We start from the raw sequence: 8914 nt of genomic DNA, 5'->3' as shown, positions 1-8914 counted from the left end.
CCTCAGTGCTGACTGTCTAAAGAGTGCTAATGCAGGGAGGCCGTGTAAGGGCTTTACATCTTCATTCTCCTTTGCACAGCCCTGGTTAAACCAAGACTAATCTAGCCATTAATAACTGACTAATTCTCACAGTTTATACTGCCCACACAAAAGCTTTGTTCAATATGAATGAAAGTTGCAGAGGCATGCATGCAGCCAACAGAAGACAAGGAACTCAACAGTTGAGGGAATGAATTATGTACTTAACAGCACATACACATAATCCATATGCCTTCCTAACTTCCAGTCATCAGACAGCCTCCCTCCGACTCATCAGTGAACAAGTATTTTAGATTTTCCACAGGGACAAATATTACTAGTCAATCAATCAGACATGAAATTTAACATTAACAGATTAACATTACCTATGTTTTCAACTGTCAGATTATACAGTTGAAAAGTGGGGTTTCCATTGACATGAGTGTGTTGCAGAGGCTCTGTTTATTTAAAAAACAAACTATTGTCTTCTAATTTTTTTCATTTCTAATAGACCTCAGTGAATGAAAGCCAGCATCAAATTGGAAACAACACTAAATTCATCCACCATTAACATTTTTTTTTATAAAAAAAGTGTTTATTTTTAAAGTTTTACCTCTATGCCTCCTGAAAGTTTTCTGTATTCTACCTATTTATCATGCTCAGCCAGTAACATTAGGAGATAATGAAGAGTGATTCTTCTCTCTTGCAAGTCCAAATTGGTGCAGCAGTGGTGCAGGAAGTGGATGAGTTATAGTTCTACATACGTTGCCATGGTATTAATTAGGAAACAGTTCTTGCATATCCACTGATTGAATGGAGACGTTTGTTTTATTCTGGAGTTGTGGCTGCACTGGGCTAGTATTTTCTAGTGATTGGATGGCCTAGGCTTTGTCTTATTCCAATTTACAAACAGTGGTGGACAGCCACTTGTGTAAATCCTGTGTAGGTACCCAATACTGCTGTTTGCTCTGGTGAATCTTATCCCTGCTTCAAATTACAGGCAGCTGCTCCAGTGTCTGGGGAGATGTTTTACAGCTTGCCTGACATTTTGCAGGGCCACTTCCACATTAGCAATTGTGACCTATTCTCAAAAGGATCAGTCTTCCACTTGTAATGTTTGTACATTATTGTCTGGAGAACCTTTTGGAATATGAGATACTGCATGTTGTAAAAACTACATGTATTTCTGTTTCTTACCACAACTGTTCTGTGTAGATGTTTGTTATTTTGATGTGTATGTCTGACCTCTGTGTGCAAAAAACAAACAAACCCACTCCTTTCACAGAGACTAATCTTTTAAAGTGTTTCATCTCTAGAGTTTGAAATCAAACAGAAGCACAAAGTACTAGAGAATTCTCCTTTGGGGAGCCAAATAATGTCATTTCTGATGATTAATTAAATATTTTTACTATTTGATTAAAATGCCACAGTGATTTCCCTTTTCCATAAATGGCCAGTGTCCTTGCTCTCTGGTCTGAGGTATTTCTGTGTTGTAGTCAAACCACTGGACCCAGCAGAGCGACAATGGTCTTTAATTCTTCTGATCTTTTGGGATAGTAGGTGTCAATCATGCTTGATATTAGCACATCAGTGCTGTCAGAATAGTTTTGTTCAGGTTAATGAATGACTTGGATATTTTAGTAGTCTGTATTCATTTTGGTTTTGTTGATATTTGTGTAACATTCCTTTTCACTTCCCATGCAGGGATGCTCCTGTTAGGAAGTCAGCCACCTCAAACACTCCATATTCTCTATGGAAAAGACTCTTTATGTGGATACTCCAAAATTTACAAGTCAAGGATTCATCAGCAGATTTGTTGCAAGGCCCGAAAGTGTGAATTTTTAATTCTTTGTCATGCAAGCTGATATATATGTAGCCCACAGAAAGTTTTGAAGGAAAAAAAAGAATCAAAATGTTTTTCCAATCTCTACCCACAGCCTTGGCACCATGCACTCACACCAACATATAGCTTTAACATACATCCTGAAGCACAAGATGTTATATCATCTTTTAGCTGCTGAATTGCATGTATCTTATGCAATTTGTTATTATTGGACATGAAAATTAAGAATTTTGTTCTAGAGTTTGCAAACAGTAAAAGTGCTGCAGCAGGACGCTGAGGCTGGCAGAAAAAGATATCTCCCTAAGTCGTATTTGATCCTTGTGACTCTCATTCTAAATATCCGTTCTGCATCTGAGGCAGCCAAGATCAGAGTGAGGAGGCTATGGTGAAAGTGAGGTTGCAGTCATGATTTATCCTCCTGAACCTACACCTTGAAAGGATGCAAAATGTGCTGTGATATTTGGACTGTTCTGTTGGACTATTCTGTAATTTTCACATTTGGAGACAATGTATACCTTCAAATCAGCGGCACTGCGATGGGTACCCACATGGCCCCACAGTATGCTAACATTTTTATAGCTGACTTAGAACAACGCTTCCTCAGCTCTCATCCCCTCATGCCCCTACTCTACTTGCGCTACATTGATGACATCTTCATCATCTGGACCCATGGAAAAGAAGCCCTTGAGGAATTCCACCAGGATTTCAACAATTTCCATCCCACCATCAACCTCAGCCTGGACTAGTCCACACAAGAGATCCACTTCCTGAACATTACGGTGCTAATAAGCGATGGTCACATAAACACCACCCTATATCGGAAACCTACTGACCGCTATTCCTACCTACATGCTTCTAGCTTTCATCCATATCACACCACACGATCCATTGTCTACAGCCAAGCTCTACGATATAACTGCATTTGCTCCAACCCCTCAGACAGAGACAAACACCTGCAAGATCTCTATCATGCATTCTTACAACTGCAATACCCACCTGCTGAAGTGAAGAAACAGATTGACAGAGCCAGAAGAGTACCTAGAAGTCATCTACTACAGGACAGGCCTAACAAAGAAAATAACAGAACGCCACTAGCCATCACCTTCAGCCCCCAACTAAAACCTCTCCAACGCATCATCAAGGATCTACAACCTATCCTGACGGATGACCTATCACTCTCAAAGATCTTGGGAGATAGGCCAGTCCTTGCTTACAGACAGCCCTCCAGTCTGAAGCAAATACTCACCAGCAACCACACGCCACACAACAGAACCATTAACCCAGGAACCTATCCTTGCAACAAAGCCCGTTGCCAACTCTGTCCACATATCTATTCAGGGGACACCATCATAGGGCCTAATCACATCAGCCACACTATCAGAGGCTCTTTCACCTGCGCATCTACCAATGTGATATATGCCATCATGTGCCAGCAATGCCCCTCTGCCATGTACATTTGTCAAACTGGACAGTCTCTACATAAAAGAATGAATGGACACAAATCAGACGTCAAGAATTATAACATTCAAAAACCAGTCGGAGAACACTTCAATCTCTCCGGTCACTCGATTACAGACTTGAGAGTGGCTATCCTTCAACAAAATCTTCAAAAACAGACTCCAATGAGAGACTGCTGAATTGGAATTAATTTGCAAACTGGATACAATTAACTTAGGCTTGAATAGAGACTGGGAGTGGATGGATCATTACATAAAGTAAAACTATTTCTCCATGTTATTTCTCCCCCCACCACACCCCCCACTGTTCCTCAGACGTTCTTGTTAACTGCTGGAAATGGCTCACCTTGATTATCACCACGACAGGTTTTCCTACTTCCCCCCCCCCTCCTTCCTGCTGATAATAGCTCATCTTAAGTGATCACTCTCCTTACAGTAAGTATGATAAAACCCATTGTTTCATGTTCTCTGTGTGTGTATATAAATCTCCCCACTGTATTTTCCACCGAATGCATCCAATGAAGTGAGCTGTAGCTCACGAAAGCTTATGCTCAAATAAATTTGTTAGTCTCTAAGGTGCCACAAATACTCCTTTTCTTTTTGCGAATACAGACTAACATGGCTGCTACTCTGAAATCTGTTAATGCAGACCTCTCCCTTACCTGTTTGGAGGCTGCTCTAATTCTTCTGTCCAATGTCTGAATCTGTCTTGGGGATACAGAAGAGCCTCAGTTTTATAGCCTCTCCTTTGTACCTGGCTCTCTGACTTCTTGAGAAAGGCCAGCTCAGAGGACACTCCGCTTGCTGCCTCATTCATGGGGAAAAGAAGCAGTTACTCCAGCTGCTTAGTGCCTTACCAGCACCCTGATGAATTGCTAGGACCACGTAGGCTGGGCTTTTCAGCTCCTGCCACCCTCCTGTTCTGGCTAAGCAGGTTGGAACTAGAACAGCAGCTGTCTCAGGGAGGTCGGAATAAGCTGCATGTGCCTCACTGAAGTCTTGTACCTAGCTTATGTCTGTGAGTTCTCAGTCACAGTGCCATGATAGTAATGGAGGAAGATGAGGATAGCTCAGTATATGGTACTTTTAACCAGTGAGAAATAGTCACTGATTTCTCTCTCAGGGCACCCTGGCACAGTGGGACAGGTAGGAAGAGAAGCCAGACCCTATCCCATGCACCCCAGAGAAGCAAAAAGGGGTGGGGGAGAAGAGGACTGAAAGGAGCCAGAGTGGTTGCATGACAGCGTTTTGGAGGGAGTCAGGGATAGCAGCTGGGGAAATAGCTTAGGAGAGTGAAGCAGCAATGGGAGCTTGGTGTCTTGTGGGAGGAAGGCCTGAGGCAGCCTCCTCCATTCCACATCTGCTTCACATTAAGAATTTCTATTCTGCGTCCTCCCTCTAACCTCCCCCAGCCTGTTCCTTCTGACCCCATCCCCCTTGAGTTTCTCATCCCCTGTCACCGACTTACTTTTGCACCAGCTCCAAGCAGACTGGCCACGAGCAGGGGAAGCATCCAGGGCGCTGGAGAGACAGGCTGTGGGTCATCTGTGCCAGCATCACAGCAGCCAACAGTGACTAGGGCAAGTCTCTGCATCTATGCTGGATGCCTGAGATTCCTGCAGGGATGAGGGCAGGTATTTAGGGGAGCCTAAAGGTGTGTTATGTCATGTCCCGAGAAGGAACTAGATTTTAGAAACCTGAGAATTAAAGCTTCCCTGAAAGAGAGAGAAGGAGAAAAGGATTCTCCCTGAGGGGATGGAAAGCTGAGGCTACAGATGGTTCATCTTGGTGAACAGGAAGATTGTTCAAGTCTCCCTGAGGAGAGGGAAAGCCAGGAGATAAGCTGGCAGGGCCTCTTCCCAGTTTATACAGTATACACTGTTTTACAAGCTTGGTCAACAGGAGTAGTTCTCAGGTTTTCCTGAAGGAAAAAGAAACCCTAAGACAAGGTGGGTTGTTCCTCTGGCACTGATCCCACTCCCATTCCCAACTTGATATGCTTGTGTTGATTCTTTGAAAATATACAGAGAGAGATCAAAGGTTTTTTTTCCTACCTGGCACTGTATAAAGGTGTATTTTCTTTGCAGTTCCTGTTGGGGCCAGTTGTGCATCACATATGGTTGTCTAGACTGATTTCTAAATACTGATCTTTATTTTTTAAACACTATTGTAATTATTTCACTGTAATATGCCAAAGACTGTGACTAAGTTTTAAAGTGTGTGTTATCTTGATAATTCCTGATCCACGTTCAGTTTATGGTCTATAGTGAATTAAATAGATATTGCAAGTATAATTAAGAGACATGGTGTTCTGATTTGGCTTACTCAGTTTCTCTGCCGTTATTTTGTCTTCCTGTTCCAGTTAGGAATAGGTCTGGAAAAGTCAGCTGTTTCACCCCTCCCTACTCTCCAAGTTCTAAGAGGCTGATCTATTTAACTTGATATAGGTCAGCATTATGGTTCAAGGGATGTCTGAAGTGTGGAGGATTTGTGTACTAGCCATACAGTTGTTCTTTATCCTGAAAGTCTATGTACTTTTAGCAGAGATTTACTTGTGCATAGGGGTGTCCTCCATTGCTTTACCAATGGGTCCATTATTATATTTCCATAAGTGATTATTTTTCTTGCATGACAAAATGCTGTATTAGCTTTCTACAGTGTTTAAGTTCTTGCCAAATTATTTTGACTTTGTTGGGTGCACCGTTGATAGCACTAAGTCATTCATCACCTTTTGTGTTATTACTGAAAATAATTGGTAATTTACCAAGGGAACATGTAGTTTATTCTGATTATAGTTATCAGTGATTATTAAGCTATTGCAATGAATTTAGCAGTAAAATTGGAGGAGCATTCAGGCAAAGACATCTGTCTGGCAAAGTCAGGCAAAGACATCTGGGCTGACAGTAAAGCAAAGGTTTCTCTGTTTCCAGGAATAGACAGGACAAACATTACATCTGACCTGGGAGGAGGAACAGATTAAAAATCTCAAAGATAAATTTTAGAAAAGTAAGAGGGTGTCAGACTAAGTTAAAAATAGGCAGACAGCCCCCCCCCCCAAATCTATAAATGTCTATATACCAACACAAGAAGCTTAAAAGTAAAGTAGGTGAAGTAGAATGCCCAGCAATGAAAGAAAACCCTGATTTAACTGACATTACCAGAACAGTGGAATTAATGAGACCCTGGATTATTTGGCTGTAAATGTAAAGGAAGAACAGATTAGTTCAAAAGTGAGAGAATTGCTCCAATCTGATGCAAACGCTTCCGAGTGAAGAGGCCTATATATTAGAATTTGTGTGCACACAAACACCGTGTCATAAGAATTCAAACATACCAGCAAGAAATTATGGTGTCATGTAGCAGACCTGAACAACCCCTGGTAAGTAACAGATTTAATTTAAAGATAGTTTGAACCATAGCATTTTCCTAGCAGAAGATATTTTCCCATTCATGCTCTGGAGAGTTACTCCTTCAACAGTTCTGTTTAAAAATAATAAACACAGTCATATTAAAATAATTTGAATATTTAAATAACTATAGTTCTCATACGTGAGCCTTTCCATTGATTTCAAAGAGCCAGATTTCTAAAGTTATTTAGGCCCCTGAAGATGCAGATAGGTTCCTAATAGGATTTTCAAAAGTGCTTACATGCCCAACTCCCATTGATTTCCACTGGCCCAGAGAGTATTGCTAAAGCCCTCGGCCCTATACCTGTAACCTCCAGGACAGTACACCAAGGACTGATCTGAGGAGCCTTAAGGCAATCTTTTCACCCCCCATCAGAACTTGCACTAGGTATTTCTCAGCTGTACCAGAGAATCATGGCCCAAGTCTCTAGACTCTGACTCATGTGCCCTGTCCACTGCACCATGCTATTTCCCCAGTCTAAGAGTCATTGGGTCTTCAGGGTCACAAGCCAGCTCTAATGTTTGCAAGGCATAATCATTCTGAACCCTATTGGACATGCATTCAATGAATACATCCTGAAGTATTTGGTTTTTAAGTTTCAGGTTTTCTATATTTTCTTTCAAACTGAACCTGAATGCAAAATTCAAGGGGTCCAAAAGTAAAAGTAACAAAAAATGATTTAGTGCAAACCCCAAACCAGCAAGTTTTGGCATAGCTGTGTTAGCAAAGCAATGAACATACAAGTTAAAAGAGAGCACAGTAGAATTATGTTAGTATCACTACACGGTTTATTAAATAGAAAATGACACCATCAATGCAGGGAAGTTCCTTATACAGATGTTTTACATGATAAAAATAAAAATCATATTCACATTTCATGAATTGGGCAATGGTTACAATGGCAAATTAAAAAAAAAAAAGGAGAGCTGATCAAGATCTTGGACCTTAATCATGTAGTCCTTTCCTCAGGCAAATTTCCCAGGGAGTGCAATGGGAGTTGTGCCATGGTATGGAATTGAATTGGGCCCTAAATTGATAATCTACAGGTTCACATTAGACAGGCTTCCTTCGCATGTCTGGAACACATTGCATAATTGCTATTTCCTGAAGTAGTTCTGACAAAGACAATATGACTGTGGTCTGATATCTAGTCATATTCAATTCACATCCAGCTGCTTTGGTAAACAGAATCTTTCTGCCAGGGGCTACTTCTTGTTTCTATTCCAAAAGTGCAGCACTGAAGATAAAATGGATTCCAAGCATCGTGTCTGTTAGAGCTTGATATAGCGGTTTGATTTTGACACTAACAGCTTTGTACATATCAATTTATATACCACTTATACTCCTAAATCTCTTAGGCACTTTTGAAAATCCTACTGTATGTGCCCAATGAACAGTTAGTGTGGTGGTCAATACAATGGAACACTATGAAACATATGTGTTTCCAACTTTCCACTTCCTGGGAGGAAAAGGGGATTTTTATCACTGATCCTCCATGGAGAACTATGTTAAAATAGGACTTTCCCATGCTATCTGTGTTTACTGTGGGATCTACATATTTAATATGGGGAAATAGTTCAGATATTCAAATATTTGTTTTAAGTTAGCTTCATGACACTTTTTTCAATTTTCTCATTATTTTTTCTTTATTCCCGTCTCCTGTCACTAACACAGTTGATACAAAATTCAAACCATTATTTATTAATCATTTCCCCCTCCCCCACACTATTTACCCAGCTTTACTACATGCTAGGGATTGAGTGTACTGGTTTGCTTTTGTTTGAATGTGGTATGTATGTGCACTTTCAATGTGTACATAATACATCAGTTTTCTTTTACGCCTTAAATTGGTGGATTGGAAAGCATCAGATAGTCACAGATATTGAAGTTTGCTTTTAGGCATAACAATACTTTACCATTATATAGCACTTTATATCTGAAGATGTTAAAATGCAAGTAAAGTATCTCCATTTATAGGCCAATGTGATGAGGCTTAACTCCTATCACCTGCAAGGCAAGGGAAAGGACCTAATTAGTCATGTTCTGCAGCTAGGGGAGTAACTAATTGCTGCCTGGATAAAGGAGGTGGAGCTACGCTGTAAAAGTAGACTGAGGGAGCTCATGTGGGGAGAAATTGTAGAGGAGACAGGTTTTTCTGAATGAGAAAAGCCCTGGGCTTAGCAGGTAG

This window comes from Dermochelys coriacea, chromosome 3, assembly GCF_009764565.3.
Source record: "Dermochelys coriacea isolate rDerCor1 chromosome 3, rDerCor1.pri.v4, whole genome shotgun sequence".
Lineage (NCBI taxonomy): Eukaryota > Metazoa > Chordata > Testudines > Dermochelyidae > Dermochelys > Dermochelys coriacea.
This window is presented reverse-complemented; position numbering follows the sequence as displayed.